Source organism: Amblyomma maculatum, chromosome 5 (genome assembly GCF_055883805.1).
Source record: "Amblyomma maculatum isolate TAMU_Amacu chromosome 5, ASM5588380v1, whole genome shotgun sequence".
Classification (NCBI taxonomy): Eukaryota; Metazoa; Arthropoda; class Arachnida; order Ixodida; family Ixodidae; genus Amblyomma; species Amblyomma maculatum.
Window position 1 is genome coordinate 129,614,111 of NC_139348.1, and position 17,422 is coordinate 129,631,532.

General features: G+C 44.5%; 2 long non-coding RNA genes across 4 annotated transcripts in view; both read right to left on the reverse strand.

The window, feature by feature from the left end:
• LOC146189530 (uncharacterized) overlaps positions 1–17,422 on the reverse strand; it is a 54,371-nt gene that overhangs the window by 30,398 nt on the left and 6,551 nt on the right. The window lies entirely within an intron of this gene.
• On the reverse strand, positions 1,367–11,012 carry LOC146189531 (uncharacterized). 3 transcript variants are annotated; one of them, XR_014707668.1, is made up of 4 exons: positions 10,979–11,012; positions 9,551–9,878; positions 7,120–7,261; positions 1,367–1,558 (listed from the first exon to the last, which is right to left on the reverse strand). It is a non-coding gene; the product is annotated as an uncharacterized LOC146189531 (long non-coding RNA). The 3 variants fall into 3 exon arrangements; XR_014707669.1 differs by having other exon boundaries at positions 7,053–7,261; XR_014707667.1 differs by lacking the exon at positions 7,120–7,261.

Below are 17,422 nucleotides of genomic sequence, written 5' to 3' on the forward strand. Positions count from 1 at the left end.
TATAACATTTTCTGAAGATATTCATGTGAAGGTCTATTTTTCCCTTTCATACCAAAACCTTTTTTCTAACGTTTTTTGCAGCTCACCAAAGAGTATTTATGAACGCTGGGATTTTAAAATTATTAAAAAAAAAAGGAGAGACAAAAAACAATCCACTCTGGCCATCAGGTGTGATCATAGTGTTAAATTTTGAACAAATACTTTGAAAAACAGTGTAAGAAAACATCCATTCTTGCAACACAAAGAAACTACAATGGAAGAGGACTCAGAGCCTGCCACTTCAGGGATGTGTAACTTTCCTGGGGTTCTGCTGTTCTTGTTTAAGTCTCCTGTATCCTACTTGCTGTGCTCGTTTCACTTCATTGATGATTCACGTGATCTATATACCTCGGATTATAACGAGTCAAAGCTTAGACTTTGTGCATTTGGGAAGGTGGTACCGGCAACAGTTCCTCTTCAATATGCATTCCTACACCGTTCCTGATTCTCAGAAGTTCTGAGGTATCAAGAAGGCCCTTGTACAGAAAGATACTCTACCGTCCAGGTGATATCATTAAGCACTATTATTATGATCACATTATTCTGCACTCAACGAAAGCACATTAGAGATGCAGAACTGCGAAGCTCTAATTAGATTTGAGCACGACTTAAGATCTGGGTAATTATATGCCTCAATTCCTACAGCTGCACTGAAAAATGACTGGCAAGGACGTGCAGTTCACCTTTCATGTCTCTATTAACATGCGACGTCTCTCTTTTGAACACGTTTGAAAACTATTGTATTTCTTACATGGTGATGCATGGAAAAACTGAATATCCCTCATTCTTTCAGCGTTTGTGAGATGAACTGCCCTCAGACGTTGGGTTAGAAAATACAGTCCATTTTTTAAGAATGTTTAAAACATTCGTGTAGGTCATCATCAGCTTGACTACACCCACTGCAGGGCGAAGACCTCTCCCATATTTCTCCAATTAACCCGGTTCTGTGCTAGCTCCATCCACTTGACCACTTCGAACGTCTTAACCTCATCCAACAACCTAACTTTCGGCCGCCCACTGCTACGATTTCCTTCCTTTGCAATCCAGTTTGCTACCCTAAGCGACCATCGGTTATCCTCTCTTCGCACTACATGGCCTGTCCATGCCAATTTCTTCTTCTTAATTTCCAATAGAATGTCGGTAACTTTAGTTATTTCTCTGGCAAACTCTGGCACGTTTCCTATCTTTTAATGTTACCTCTGCCATCTTTCTTTCCATAGCCCTCTGGGTTGTCCTCAACCTAAGTAGAACCATCTGGTGTATGTGTAGGACTCTAAACATCAATCCAAGCCACTCTTTATTCCCTTTAAAAAGAAGCTCCGAACTATTTACAAGGAAGGGTGAATAGATTTTTATTCATCCCACTTCTTCCGGGCACTAAGATGCAACTTTCAGTTTTGCGGATGATCTCAAGGCAAGTGAAAATCTAAATTCCTTTCGCAGGCAAGATCCATCCTTCCAGGTATATGGTTTTGGCGAAGCTCTGCTCTGCGCCAGTGTAGAGCATTCCTTCCAGAATCTGTACATTCAAAAGAAAGCAAACTGGTTATCAGAAGAGACTTTGCAAATAGCTGAGGAAAGGAGGATGGCAAGCGTTATGGGGGAAACAGAAAGGTACGAGGTTCTCAATGCGGATTTTCAGAAAATAGCAAGGAAAGATAAGGCCTTCCTGAACATACAGTGCCAAGCAGTTCAGGACAACAGCCAATTGAGGAACACAAGAGCTCTGTATAAGACAATCAAAAATATCAAAGGAAGCTTATGTGCTAAACTGGGCGTGATAAAGGACAAACGAGGCAGGGACCTCACTGAAGCTTCAGAGATAAAGAGGAGGTGGCAGGAATACGCAGAAGAACTGTACAAGAAGAACCCGGATATGCAAACCCAACAAAAAACGGTTGTGATTACTGATAGTCGCAGATTATGACTAGCAGCTTACCGGTATCGCTCAAGAGGAAAGTATACAACAGTTGCATCTTACCTGTACTCACCTATGGGGCTTAAACGTGGAGGCTAACCAAGAGGGTTCTGCTTAAGTTGAGGAAAACTCAAGGGGCTATGGAACGAAAAATGGTAGGGGTAACATTAAGAGATAAGAAGCGTGCAGAGTGGGTCAGAGAAATAACTCAGGTTACTGACATTCTAGAGGAAATTAAGAAGAAATGGGCACGGGCAGGACATGTAGTGCGAAGAGAGGATAACCCATGGTCGCTTAGGGTAACAAACTGGATTCCAAGGGAAGAAAAGCGTAGCAGGGGGCGAGAGAAACTTAGGTGGGCGGATGAGGTTAAGAAGTTCGCAGAGGTCAAGTCGATGCAGCTAGCACAGAACCGGGTTAATTGGAGAAATATAGGAGAGGCCTTCACCCTGCAGTGGGTATAGTCAGGATGATGATGATGACGATTATGATGGTGTTGATTATAACTGATCTCGAGCCGGGCACCCTGAAGAGTGAAGTTGAATGGGCCTTAGCCAGCCTTGCTATGAACAAATCTAGCGGAATTGATGGCATTCCAGCTGAGTTGCTTCAAAACCTCAACCATGATGACGCTGTTAACGTTCTGTATACATTAAGTCAGAATATTTTCACAACCCTGCAGTGGCCACTGGATTAGAGGAGGTCAGTTTACATCCCCATTCCAAAGAAAGGCAGGGCCAAAGATTGTTCCAACTACAGCACGATCGAGCTTATTTCGCATCCTAGCAAGGTGCTGTTGAAAATCCTCCAAGGTAGACTGCAGCAGTATGTGGATCACGAGGTTCCGGACGTACAAGCTTGGTTTCGCAAGGACAGAGGAACTAGAAACCAGATTGCCAACCTTTGCTGGATCATGGAAAAAGCAAGAGAGTTCCAGAAACCCATCTACTTCTGCTTTATTGATTATGCGAAAGCGTTTGATTGCGTAAATGACAGCAGATTGTGGCAAGCTCTCTAAGAACTGGGAGTTCCAATTCACCTCATCTGTCTCCTCAGAAACCTATATGAAGGGCGAGAAGCCACAGTCAGAAATGGGTATGGTCTTACTGATTGGCTTCCGATTGAGAAAGGAGTGAGACAAGGCGGCATACTGTCGTTCTGCCTATTTAACCTATATGCTGAGTGCATCATGAGGAAGGCCGGTCTGGACGAGTCTTCAGCTGGAGTGAAGATTGCTGGGAAACGTATCAACAACCTTAGATATGCGGATGATACCACTTTAATGGCAGAAAGTGAAGAGGAACTCAAGAGACTTCTGATGCGCGTACAAGAAGAGTGAGAAGTTTGGGCTTAAACTGAACATTAAAAAGACAAAAATCATGGCGTCTTGCCTTATCAAGTCCTGGAGCATCAAGGGACAAGAAGTGGAAGCTGTGACAGATTTTCTCTTCTTGGGCTCCAAGCTTACCCAGGAAGGAGACTGCAGCCATGAAATTAGGAGACGCCTGCTTCTGGGAAAGAGAGCCATGGCTAGCCTTGACCGCCTAGTAAAGAGCAGAGACATTACACTGCCAACCAAGATCCGTATAACTTGTGCTATGATCTTTCCAGTTGGGATGTATGGATGCGAGAGTTGGACTGTGAAGAAGACTTACCGCCGAAGAATTGAAGCGTTTGAATTGTAGTGCTGGCGAGACTCTTGTAGAGTTCCTTGGACGGCCAGAAGATCAAATCAGTCGATATTGTCGACCATAAACCCTGACTGCTCATTGGAGGGTCAAATTCTAAAGTTAAAGCTCAGCTGCTTTGGTCATCTGATGAGAGAAGGGGAGTCGCTGGAGAAAGATTTGATGTTGGGAAAGATTGAGGGTCACCGGAGAAGGGGTAGGCAGCGAACGCGATGGTTAGATGGCATCCTCGAGGCGCTGCAGATTAAGTTATTTGACGTTAGGAAGTTAGTGAGAGACCGGAAAGCGTGGCGTGATATGGTCCATAGGGTCACGAAGAGTCGTACACGGCTGAACGACTGAACTGAACTGACAACAACAATGCTTCTCCAAGGATAATATACAAAATGTGGAGTTCAAAATTAAATTTGTAACTGCTGAGTTTCGCGACATAAGGCATACGAGGAATGCCGCAGTAAACAATTTCGACTAATCTAGGCTTGTGAGGTTCTCTAAGAAAAGTGGCTTATGTAGAATAGCGTAGAATATATCATCTACATCATCTGACAATTCAAGCCTGACGATTTCCAGGAGTGAATTCACGTTCTCTGAGTTTTTTGTTGCAACGGGGTTCTCGAGGACAACTTTGCGACAAAGGTCTCTGAGGACGTGAAAGAAAACAATTGCCGTTTTGTCTTCTTTTCCCATTCATAGGCATGTCACACTCTCTCTTGTTTAACAGTTCCGCGCGGTGAGGGTAGCTGACGCGTTGTTAAACATTAGAAAAGTATTCCAGTAATATGCGTTGTGGGGCTAGTTGGTTCGTACTCAGATTGGTTTTATGCGCACAAAAAGACAACACAAAAAGACAAGGGAGACAGGGCGGAGCGCACTTTCAACTGTTTTATTCCGGAAATGTACACGACATTTATACCAAAAAAATCATCTGTGCATAATCATCAGTGCCACGTGCGAGCCAAATACCCAGGAAAAGCATAAAGGAATAAAACAGTTGAAAGTGCGCTCCGTCCTGTCTCCCTTGTCTTCTTGTGTCGTCTTTTTGTGCGCATAAAACCAATCTGAGCATTAGAAAAGTGTGGGAACATTATAATATATTTTGATTACCTCACGAATATACGTTGGGAGAATGTTATTTTACAGTGTTCTAAGTGTCAAACGCACTCAAATACATTCAGTTATTTAATCACAAAAGTTTATCAGCAGCCGGGATTATTAGAGCCTCCTCTTTCTTTTTAAGCTTGTTATAATATAACTGCCTCTTCTCAAGTTCTTATCTTTCTTGAAGATTCCCACAATGGTTCTCCCGCGCTTATCATCGGCATCTCAAGCTCGACGAGACCATTTTTATTCTTTCTTTGCATTGTGATAACATAATGTCCACACTCGTTTATTGATAGACTTGCTTTCATATCTGCCGCATTTGAACATGCTGAAATAACTTCTTATATTTGTGCATTGCAGTAGACTGCATGCTTTTGTTAATGAGAGCTTCCTCAAAGAGCTTACAGAGAATTTAGAATAATTGCACATTCTCAAGAAGTATTCATACAAGGTGCGAATCACGTGTTTATTCCGCCTAGCACGTGGCACCGGTATAAAAAAATGCTCGGTGTGACAAGCCTGCAATCATAGTTGGGAGCACTACCAGGCAAAGAAAGGGACAATACCCCCTCGTTTTCCTACAATGTTTCTCCTTTTTACTGCCCCCTAACAAAGGCATTTAATAATCTGTCCAGAAATTGGTTCGAACTTTTTGTTGTTGCGACGAGAAACAGCATGACTACAAAAGGTGTTCACTGAATGTCAGCAGAAAGCAAACAAATTAGACCGTGCTCATGTTTTGCTCGGTGGCCTTCACAGAAGTAGAATTGCCTTTGATCTAAAACACTGCCCTATTGCAATTTGTAAAATTAAAAACAAAAATCAGTTGCCAACGCAGCAATGCTTTCCAGCTTAGTTAAAGGCAACGCTGATGTGTTTAACGTGTTTACACCTGCAAACGGAAAGTTCTCCGCGACGACACAAAACAGCACGGCCACGAACATCGTTTCGATTAGCGACCATGGCCCGTTTTGCAACGAGTAAATATTGGGTTTATAATGCATGCAATTCGTAACGATGGTGTGTAAGTGTCGGCAACTCTTCTGCCTTCATACTTTCGTTTAAAATTAAAGCTCTCAGTCACTCGACCCACCCGGATGTGACAAACTAGTGTACACGGCCTGCCGGATTTCGGCAGCACCAGCGACAATGGCAGCGGTATGAGCAAAACATCACGACCTTAACTTTGCGAGCAGCGAAAGCTAAAGCAAAGTGGAAAAGGCGCGATTGTGCAGTAGCGCGACTAGCCAAATGAAATGTCATGAGAACAATACACGATGTGTAAGAGGAGACGGCATGGCACACATTTCTGTCCTAGACAAATCGCATCACGCTGTATGATATTCTGCCATGTTTTGTGCACTAAAATTCAAACCAAGTGCGCTTATTATCACCCATATTTGCGCATGTTTTCCTTTCTAAATAAGCAGCAAGCGGCAGATATTCTGCACTCAGCTTCTGTCGCCGCGCCAGCGAATAGCTTTAGCAGTCCATGTTGCACCCCCAAGCTGTTCCATACACCTGTTTCGGTTTCCATGGCAACTACGCGATTTCGGTGCTTTCGGTTGTGCTTGTTTTCCAACTAGCTGCCGTACTCTAAAATTGCGGATACTACTGCTCCATCATCATCATCATCAGCCTGACTATACCCACTGCAGGGCGAAGGGCTCTCCCATATTTCTCCGCTTAACCCGGTTCTGTGCTAGCTGCATCCACTTGACCCCCGCGAACTTCTTAACCTCATCCGCCCACCTAAATTTCTGCCGCCTCCTGCTACGCTTTCCTTCTCTTGGAATCCAGTTTGTTACCTCAGCGACCATCGGTTATCCTCTCTTTGCACTACATGTCCTGCCCATGCCCATTTCTTCTTCTTAATTTCCACTAGAATGTCGGTAACTTGAGTTATTTCTCTGACCCACTCTGCACGCTTCCTATCTCTTAATGTTACCCCTACCATTTTTCGTTCCATTGCCCTCTGGGTTGTCCTCAACTTAAGTAGAACTCTCTTGGTTAGCCTCCACGTTTCAGCCCCATAGGTGAGTACAGGTAAGATGCAACTGTTGTATACACCATTCACCGCTTAACTTTGTGCGTGCCTGTGTTGTGTGTGTGTGTGAGGGGTGGGGGGCGTGCTAGGGAGAGCAGAAAGCGGATGCTCGCACCCTTGGCTTTTATATTCAATACATTATTTTACTGCAATAATATAGGCTGTGTTAACACAACTACAAAACTCACAAGGAGCGCTGAGAATAAACTTCAGGGCATGAAGTAATCAGACATAAAGAGGCTAGTATACTCATTTGTACTTTGCCGAATAGTCTTTCCTTGTCCTAATTGTAGCCACGTCCAATTTAAAAAAAAAGAGTTGTTTACTTGGCTGATCAGACAATACTGCAAGTCCGCTATTCATCTCCTCAGATGCACAGCCAACGAAAAACTCGAATCAGATATTGACGTCACACAGGGAAGCACACGGAAACTCAAATATTATCCAAGTTGGTGAGGCTGGCCCAACCTGAAGCGGAAAGACACAAAATAGGGTAGTTAGGCATCCAGTATGAATCCATACATACCCCAGTATGCATACTTCCACAGATATCCTAACGAAACCTGATGATAGACCCAAATTCCAAGAACATGCGTCCAGAAAACAAGACCGAAGAAAAACGAGGGCAAGAGCCCTACCTAAGCAATTCTCTAAGATGCAGGGCCATGTCGATTACGCAGAATACCACTCGAGTGACGCCTTATCAATAGGCATAGTAGTCAGCAAATTACGAAGCCATTCCTCGCAGCCATCATGTGTAAACATGCGCAGGAAGCTGAAGAAGCAGCGTTAGCTTTGGCTATTAATGGCACCACCTCAAAAATATTTATCGATTCTTATGCCAAACTTAAAACATTTGTCAGTTCCAAAATTCACAAACTTGCTCTACAAATTCAACGGAAACATTCGCCACTTCGCAGAGCACTCCTTGGACTCATGGAACGAGGCCGCCCGCGAATATGTCAGATTTCTTGAGATGTGTGAGCTTGACCTTTCCTTCGCGGGGAATGGTGCGATGAAATCTCACTAAAATATGGTGCACTACCTTGCGAGTTGCATAAATACCCCATTCACATAATACACTTTGTAAATTGCAGCGCATTACCTGGCATCTGCTGCAAACAGACTATTTCGTCAATCCCTACACGCAGTCTGCATAAAACGCTCATTTTTGCTTATATAAAACAATTACAATCATTTTACCGGAGATATTAAAGTCATACTGAGGGACTGCCCCGGGTTAAAGCCAAGGACATAACTCCATCTAAACAACACGTTAGACTGGCAGGCTGCGATGTCCAGCTCGGGTTCCGCAATATACTTCGTAAGTTTCTGAGGTCGCAGAGTCATGAACTCTTAAGCTATGAGGCCAAAGAGGAGCACCCCAGTCAGTTGAATAACATTCTTTCACTGATGAATATAATGTTTCTCGCGCTCTCTCCCTTTCTTACATTGTGACAAAAACTAAATTCTATACCGCATTATCTGCAAGTACCTTTCACGTCTGCTCGCATTTATGAATGGGCTGATTTTTTTTTCTCGTGCAGGTGTAGCCCCAACATATGCACTGGCTGCATTTGCAATGATCAGAAACCAAAGGCACCTCTTCTAGCATCGTCTCGTTTACAATGATTCAGCATTACTGCATTCTATTTACCATGAGCTAAATTTTTTAAATAGTTTATGTTATGAAACGACAAAAATGTAGTACTTTGGTTGCTGCAAATGACCCCTGCACAAAGCAGCATGACCACGGGGGCCTTAAGTTCGAGAAAGAGCCAAAAGGAAGAATTTTGAGGAACAAAACCGTCAATTTTTCTGAATCAGTGACCAAGAAGTCTCAAAATCCACCGGCATTATTATCAGACACGTTTGGCAAAGCATGAGACAATCACCTCATTCTCAACTCTAATTTACTCTCCAACAGTCCCTACTCTGCCAAATGACCCTCAGCAGAGCTGAAACAGACGAACCCAAAATTTTCAACAAAAGCAAAATTTGGAGAAAATACGAGAAATTACACCACTGTCTTACGAAAGACACGAAGCAGTTATTGAAAGGCGCGAGCATAACTATTTTCATAATTTTACAGCTACTTAAGCCCCGCCTTTAAGGCATTGACGTGACAGCGTTAATGGCTCCTGCCTGTGGCTTCCCTTGCGGTTTTGAAGCGAAAGCTTCACTGGGCTAGCTGCTGCGCGTTGCGAGTACGCCGCGGTTTGACCTTCAGCCGACCTTCAGCCGCGTGTCTCGCGGCGCCCGCTTTTTCTTTACAAATGTAGTGCACGGAGCGGGTGGCGCTCCATTTTTATGCTGCTACTTTGCTTCTTGCCCCGCCGGGGTGGTGCAGTGGTAAGACGCCCGACTACTGTGCCGGAGTTCCCGGGTTCGAACCCGACCACGGCGGCTGCGTTTCGATGGAGGCGAAACGAAGTGGCGTCCGTGTGCTGTGCGATGTCAGCGCACGTTAAAGATCCCCAGGTGGTCGAAATTACTCCGTAGCCCTCCACTACGGCTCCTCTTTCTCTCTTTCCACTTTCATTCCCACCTCCCTCCCTTCCCTTACGGCGCGGTTCGGGTGTCCACAGAGCAAGTGTGACAGTTACTGCGCCTTTCCCTTCCTGTGAACCAATTTAACTTTTTTACTTTGCTTCTTCTACATCGCACACCTGTTTCTTCACACAACTGGCAAACTTCATTCGTGCCAGCACATATCTCAAACTTCCATGGAGCACCGCGCGTGACGCCATCACTTACCTATGTGCCTCATTGCGTATGCGCGATGCTCTTCAGCTGCTACGCTGCCGCGGAGCATATAAGCCGTGGAGCAGCCGCAGGCTTGCGAAGGCGTATATGTGCGCTGAGAGGTGAATCTATAGTGCTACATCATAGATGAGGCAACTGCGCTCAGTGCGAGCACTAGCTACGCTCGCCTACAAGCCGCATCTCCTCATTCTGCCGGCATCGCTCGCCGTGAAGAAGCCGCACGTAGAAATAATGAAGCTGAGAGCGCTAAACGAGCAATGAACTCTCAAAGGGTGAGAAGAGAGACTTGCAAAGCGACGATGCAAGGCGCGGAGGGTACCTGTGACAAGAACAACAGAGAAACGATTCGGTCTCATCCAAGACTACTACTGCTTTCTCTTTGTATAGCATGGCTCAGCTACGTTAAGCCAGTACCAATTTTGTTTCCGTTCTCGAATACGCACTTTGATACTCTCTTATTACCTGCTGTCTTAAAGTGTGACTTATCGCATACTCATTCGAATATATGTTTAGAGCACCACATAATGAAAGAGACCACCGACATGCATGTAAAGCCCCATTTTAAACAAGATGTACGAACGTGCTTGTTTTTCCAAGGGTACCGTGTCTGGGCCTCTAGTTGCGATGCTATTCCTCCCCTTCCCCATCTCAGAGGAGCTACCACATTTGGGATAACCTGCCCACTCAACCTTTCCAAGTGGTCTCAGACGTTACACAACCCGCCTACTAATCAGTATCACGTCCTGTCAACTGCCCTCTACCGCCTAACCCAAAGCAAGGTTGATATTTCGCTCACAATGCCGACGGCACATATTCTGGAGACCGAGGCATTTAACAGTGTTGATATTTCGCTCACAATGCCGACGGCACATATTCTGGAGACCGAGGCATTTAACAGTGTAGGATTACGAGCGCTGCTTTAGGCCAAAATATAGGAATTCGACCTCTCTGGTCTCCTTGGAATATTCTAAACATGAGTTTTAGTTTTGCACAGATAGCTGAGTGAGATTGCCGTATTGCTTTCGGCGTCTTCCGCGCACGCCCCAACACTGTACTCCGCCCAATGACTGCTTACTGCACCAACAACTCTCCCCCGTCATGATCTTGGATGTATTAGGGACCGTCCGTAGTCAAGCCAGGCATATCGCCAAGCTTCACTCAAGCCTAACCTACTCCCTCCGACCACCGTCTGAAATGGCGCTATTCAACACTGTTACTCGCACAAACATTTCGTAATCACGCCCTACATCGTCTAGCCAACATAGCCCCATGCCGTCTTTCCATGATTCTTTACTGCACAGGAATGTACCAGCACTTCTAGCCAAAGACATAGCTAGACCTTAGCCATCCGCCAAATTTCAATCATAGCGGCCTCAAAACGCTTCCATATCCCCACCCAGAAACGATAAACGCTCCTACCAGCGTCGGTATTTCGCATCATTTGAACTGTCGCATAAATTCACGTTAATACGAGAGCACACGTATGTCCCTTTTTGTTCACTTATCATGTAGTTGCGGAATGTTTTCTCCTCGTGGCACTGTAACAGATGACATTGTGCGTCTCGTCTACAGAACATTCGAGACGTGAAAGCTGCAGCCAGAGCCTACAAATGTCAGTGAACGAGCTGCAGTACTCGTGTGTTATCTTCGTGTCAAGAACGGAACATTTGAAGCCACATCGGAACGCACAAGAGAAACCAACACGTTTTCTCAGGGTCACTGGCTTCTAGCACCTCTGTCTGAAAAAGACTGAACTGAGCTGACAACAACAATGCTTCTCCAAGGATAATATACAAAATGTGGAGTTCAAAATGAAATTTGTAACTGCTGAGTTTCGCGACATAAGGCGACATAACCACTGCGCCACCCCGCCGGGGTTGCGCAGTGGTTACGGCGCTCGACTACTGTTCCCAAGGACGCGGGATCGAATCCCGGCCTCGGCGGCAGCTTTTCGATGGAGGCGAAAAGCAAGGCGCCCGTGTGCTGTGCGTTGTCAGTGCACGTTAAAGAACCCCATGTGGTCGAAATTTCCGGAGTCCTCCCCTACGGCGTCTCTCATAGCCTGAGTTGCTTTGGGACGTTAAACCCCACAAACCAACCAACCAAACAACCAAGACTGAATGTATTCTCACGGGTGTATTAGTGCTGAGAGATGGCGTGTTTATTCTCACGGGTATATAGTGTGCTCAGTGACGAGAGCTAGCTTGTTCCTGTTTTCCTTATTCGCATTCTTTCGCGTTCATTTCAATGCCGATGTCAACAACCCCTTGCTACTTTTTTGTGCCGAGGTTATTGTTATGACCGCAGTTAATGTTATCGTCTTGACGTTTTATCACCTGACTTCCAAGAAGTAGAAAGAGAATGTACTGTACATCACAGTAACAACAAAAGCAATTCGTTGTCTGTTTTCTCAGTGAGAGTTTGTCAACCTCAAAATCTTCCTGAGACAATATGGTTCAGCTGGGTCCCTTGCATAGCGGAGCTTAATGGATGCAGTCGGCTGGCAATGGACCATTGTAGGCCAGCACATTACCACCTTTTGAATGCTGATAAATACAGCACAAATATGAATTAGCAGTAAGAGAGAAGGTAAAAGGGTTCAGGATCTCGATGCATTATTCTTTAACCGAGGAAGACTGCATTAGAGCAGAAGCAATGAACAATACCTTCAGAGATATCACTGAGGGCGTGGTAGAAGTAGGTGGTAGGATAATTATAAACAATACCGGTAACTTATCAAGGCGCACGAAAGATTCCATTACAAAACGGCGAAGTGCGAAAATCTCCAACCCAACAGAAAGGATAGAAATGCCAATCAATAAGTTCAAAGTTTTTCAAATAGGAAAGTACAACATGAAAAAAAATCGAGAATTTTTTAAAGAATGGTGGCAGTTTTAAAGCGGTGAAGAGGAAATTAGGCATAGCCAGAATATGCACTAAGGGCCAGCACGGGCAATGTCATCACTTGAATAGACAAGATAGTCTAAGTAACCGAGTTCTATCGTACCTATAAAGTAGACAAAATAGTCAAGAAAGTAATGAAATATACAGTAGTGAAGAGCAATCAGACGTTCAGTCTGTAAGAAAGGACGAGGTTAAGAAAGTTTTAGAAGCTATGAAAAGGAGAAGCAGCTGGGGAAGATCAGGTAACTACAGATTTGTTGGAGAACAGTGGATATCTGTGCAATTCCTCGTAACATACGCAATATGCAATGCCTCGTGACATCGATGATGCCAAATCGTGGAAGGACGCTAACATTATCTTATTTCATATAGTAAGGGGATGCAAAGCACTTGAAAAATTACAGACCAATCAATTCACAGTGGTTACGTGCAAGGTGTTTGCTAAATTATTCGCTAAAATAGTCTGGGAAACCTCAGACTTCAATCAACAAAAAGATCAAGCAAGTTTCCGGAAAGGTTACTCTGCTGTCGATCATATCGACACTATCAACTAGCTGATATAAAAATGTTCAGAATATAGCAAACTACTATACAATCATTCATTCATTCATTCATTCATTCATTCATTCATTCATTCATTCATTCATTCATTCATTCATTCATTCATTCTTCAGCATTCATTGGTTACGAGAAAGCCTTTGACTCAGCCGAAGCCTCTGCAGTCATGTAGGCATTGTGAAATCAGGCTGTAGAAGAACCGTATGTGAAAGTACTGGGAGATATCTATAGTGGCTGCACAGCAACCATAGTTCTACATAAAAGATGCAATAAAATTCCCACACGCAATGGTGTTAAAGGGGTCGTGAAACGAAAATGTAGCAGCCCAGTTGCAATTTTCCTTGCTTCAGTAAACATTAGGTATGCCTATTCCAAAATATCTCGTCGAAATATTGCTTCTGCATTTAATAATACCATTCTGAAATCAAAGCATTTTTGCGTTCCTGAAGCGACCATGCGACCCTGTAGGCCGGAATTAGAAGTACTCGCCTACGTCATGTTTAGCCTTTTGGAAACGCAGATATAATAATTATTTCCCATACAATAGTAGGTTGCTGGTAAAGTTAGCAAATAAAAATACATTATATCAATTATTCGCTCACGCAAACGCATTTCTTCAACAATACTGTCACGTGACGCGCGGTCGGCGGCGGCGGCGGAGCAGGACGGGTGGTAAAGCTCACTTTACGGGTGGTGTCTGCTTCTCGCTGCGCTCTGGAACAGAGCGAGAGGTGACGCTCAAGTTCAGATTTTCGGTAACGACGGCTATACCTCGCTCCGTCGGGTACTCCAAATGACAATGGTTCCAATCTAATTTGTTGTTGTTATTTTCTTTTTGTGAACATTCGTGATGGAGCACAACGTCTTGAGCAGTCTCATATACCACCGGTACAACTTGGTTGTGCGGCCGCTGCTGTATTTTTTTTAATTATTATTATTCTCGGCGTCATTAAAGATACGATCTAAATACGGTTCCAGGTCAAAGAAATCGACAGTGTGTTCAATCCGAGTGGTGGGTGGAGTGTTTCAGGAGCGGGCGCCGCGGCGCGTACTCGTATATTAGTTGCTCGCCTCCGCGCTGCATCACTGAGAATAGCGTGTCGAGCTTCGCTTCCTTTATTTCGGCCGGATGACCTGAACTATGGCACTACACGGAAAGCCGGAAACCGAAAAAAAAAAAAGGTTGCTACAATGTACTTGGGTGGCCCTTTCACCCTACGCGTTGTCGCAGCTTTGCTCCCCCACCTTCCCGACGCCTCTCTCGTAACCTTTCTCAAAAAAAAAAAAAAAAGGGAAGCATACTTTCTACAACGTCTACAGTGCTCAGACTTCGCCTATTTTTCCTGTCACCGTTAGGTTCTCGGTTTAGGCGTGTTGTGCGTGTTTGAGTGCTCGCTATGCCAACCGTGTACGTCGCGATCGATTGCAGCACGGCTTCTCCGAGTGGAAGTAACGTTCGCTTTCACAAGTTTTGGCACACCGATTGGGTTCATGTGTTCGTACTACTTTCTACTGGAAGTCCTAAATGAACCTTGGCGTCATTCGAAGCCTCGGCATGGACCGGAAACGAAGAAAGCTCACCTCAAACGATGCGTCGTACCGACGCAAAACCGCTGGCCCAGTGCATTGGCAAAAAAAAAGTGTAGGTCGCGTGATAAAGGCAGTAAACGTAGTTGCGATTTGTAGCCTTACAGATATGCTTATTTGAGAACTACTCGACTCGCAGAAGCCACCAGTTCTATTTGATTGTTTCCTGCCAGATTGCCCTCATAGCAGTAATATGCGCATTTTGGATTTTTTTTTTATTTTGAGCGGTACCGTGAGGCCAGCACAACAGGTGCCCCTACCAGCATATCGTACCACCCAGAACAGGCCCCTTGGTTCCACTTCGATCACGTTCTTTCCACAGCACTCATCTAGTCCCATAGAACCTGATGAAGACTCCAAAGAGGAGGATCATGTTGAGCAGAGCTCAGAATCCTTCACATCATTTAAAAGACATTTCTAGGGTAAAAATTGTTCACCTCAAAAGCTCATACGCCCCATGTCCTTGCATTACGATGGTGTGATTACCAGATCAACCATCCAGGAGAAATGCATTCACGCAAGTGTTATTGATTGGAAAGGCGGATAGATTGGCTTAAAAGTTTAATATCTGACCTGCTACAGAAAGAGAAGAACAAAGAGGGTCATGACTTGATTAAAATATATACAGGAATAGTAACTTGCACCACAGTCACGAGTCAAGTCCTGTGTCATGCAAGAAGCAGCAGAGAGCCTGCACTGCCTGTAGAGCTTTCCATTTCTGGCCAACCGGCCAATAAGTCCTCTGAGAGAGGCCTGTTGCCAAAACACTTCAAAGAAGTAACTCGAGTTATTGTTTTGCACGCATATACTGGGACACACCACTAGTACACGCTCCACAGTCTCCGTAATGTCACATGTGGAACATTCTGGGCAGTCCGCCTGTCCAATTAAGTATAAATATTTGTGTGTGAAACCACATTTAGATGGTCTATGGAGAAAGCATGCATAATGGCATATAATTGGCAAGTGGGTATGGATCCACTAAAGCACTACCTTGTGGCCTTGAGGACAAGTAGATATAAGGAACTCAGTGATGTGTAGTGCCAAAGGCTGGTAAGGGTGTGGTGTTGAAAACTTCCAAAAATTTGTAATGCAGGCTTTGAAACTGTGAATTCACACCACTTCTAAAGTGGTTTCCCACAGATGTGGAAAGCCTCTTACCAAGGGGCCACAAGCTCAGCAGCGGTTTGTGGAGAATTATGCCCTTAAAAAAAAGATGAGTCATGTTCTGAGCGGCATCACCACAATTGTAGGCGACGCTTGCGGTGATACAGATCTGTGTATACATGGATAGAGTTGTAATATTCTCACCAGATGTATGTCAGATTAAGTTGCTTGAATCTACTAATTGATATCTTGGATTTCTCCAGTATCCCGAGAACATGCAAACGCACCAAAGGTTGAGTCATTACACACAGAGGTTGGGTGGGGTGGTATGGGAAGTCGTAGCGTGATAGCATTTGTAATTAATGGCAGCGGAGTGTACGTGAAAAACTGCTGTTCAGCTGCTCATCATCAGTGGGTGGCAATGGTGTTGTGCAAGTAGTCGTAAATACACACAAAGTGGTTCGTGTGACAATTATGTAGATATTGGGCAGGCACGTGACATTCTGAAGTAACAGCACAAAACGTGGATGGGAGCACAAGACGAGAAGACGACACAATGTCTCATCGTCTTCTCGTCTTGTGCTCCCGTCCACATTTTGCGCTGTTACCTCAGGATGGAAAACCAACAAGCCCAACCTGCTATTCTGGCTAACATGCCATTGTTTGAGGTGCATTGCGGCAGCCAAGGTTTATCCCAAGCACCTGCACTTCTATGTACATGTTAAAGAGTACTGGGAGTGGTGCTGATATGGGTGTGTACCATTTTCCTGGCTCGGGCAATCAGATTGCAGGCGGGCTAGCACACACAGCCCAAAGCACATGTAGTAGAAGTTTGGACTGTCGAACCGCGAAGTCTTCAGTTCAATTCCTTCCCTTATATTTTTCAATTTGTATGAGTATCATACAGTCTGTGCTTGTATGGTTAAATTGCGAGGGTGTACATATCACCTGCGCTCCTGACCAACCTCACTCTGCATAAGTATTCCCAAGCAGTTTTCGTTCCATCAAAAGGCTTTCACAATATTCAGCGACACAAGCAGCTACTCAGACAGCATCAGTGTAGCATTCTTGGAGCTTCGCAAATCTGTGGATACATTGTTTACTAGCAAAACATGCATGGTACGTAGATATGTGTACTAGGACGCATAAGATGCCGTGACAATGTGGACTGCCCTTACGTCTACAGCTGCCCTTTAATCCTGTTACATTCTAGCCTGCAGTGAATTCAGCAGCAAGGTTTCACAATTAAATCATCCCAACTTTATATTTCTAGACTTGACCCCAGCACCGACAAAGTTCATTGTATTACCAGCATTTTGGTGGCATATTCAACCAGCAGGCCAATTAACTCAACGTCATGCAGGTTCTAGTGCAGATGTTTTCATGCAAACTACGGGTATCATCAACGAAGGAGGCTTTACTATACATACCTTTTCAGCACGCTGTTTTATGACTGGTTAAAGTCTGGTACATTTCAAAGTATAAGGCACATATTATTGTATGCATGTCTACAGATTGCAGATTATGCTGGCTTGCTTCTGAATGAGACTGCAAAATGCTGAAAATAGTGGCCACCTTTCAAAGCAGCTTTTGCAGAAAATGGTTTGATTTTTCTATTCCCCATGAGCCACTATTTTTCGAGGCTGTGTAAAGGTGAACGCGGCAACTAGAAAATCTAGGTTTGTCAGTGCCACAAGGACCACCACT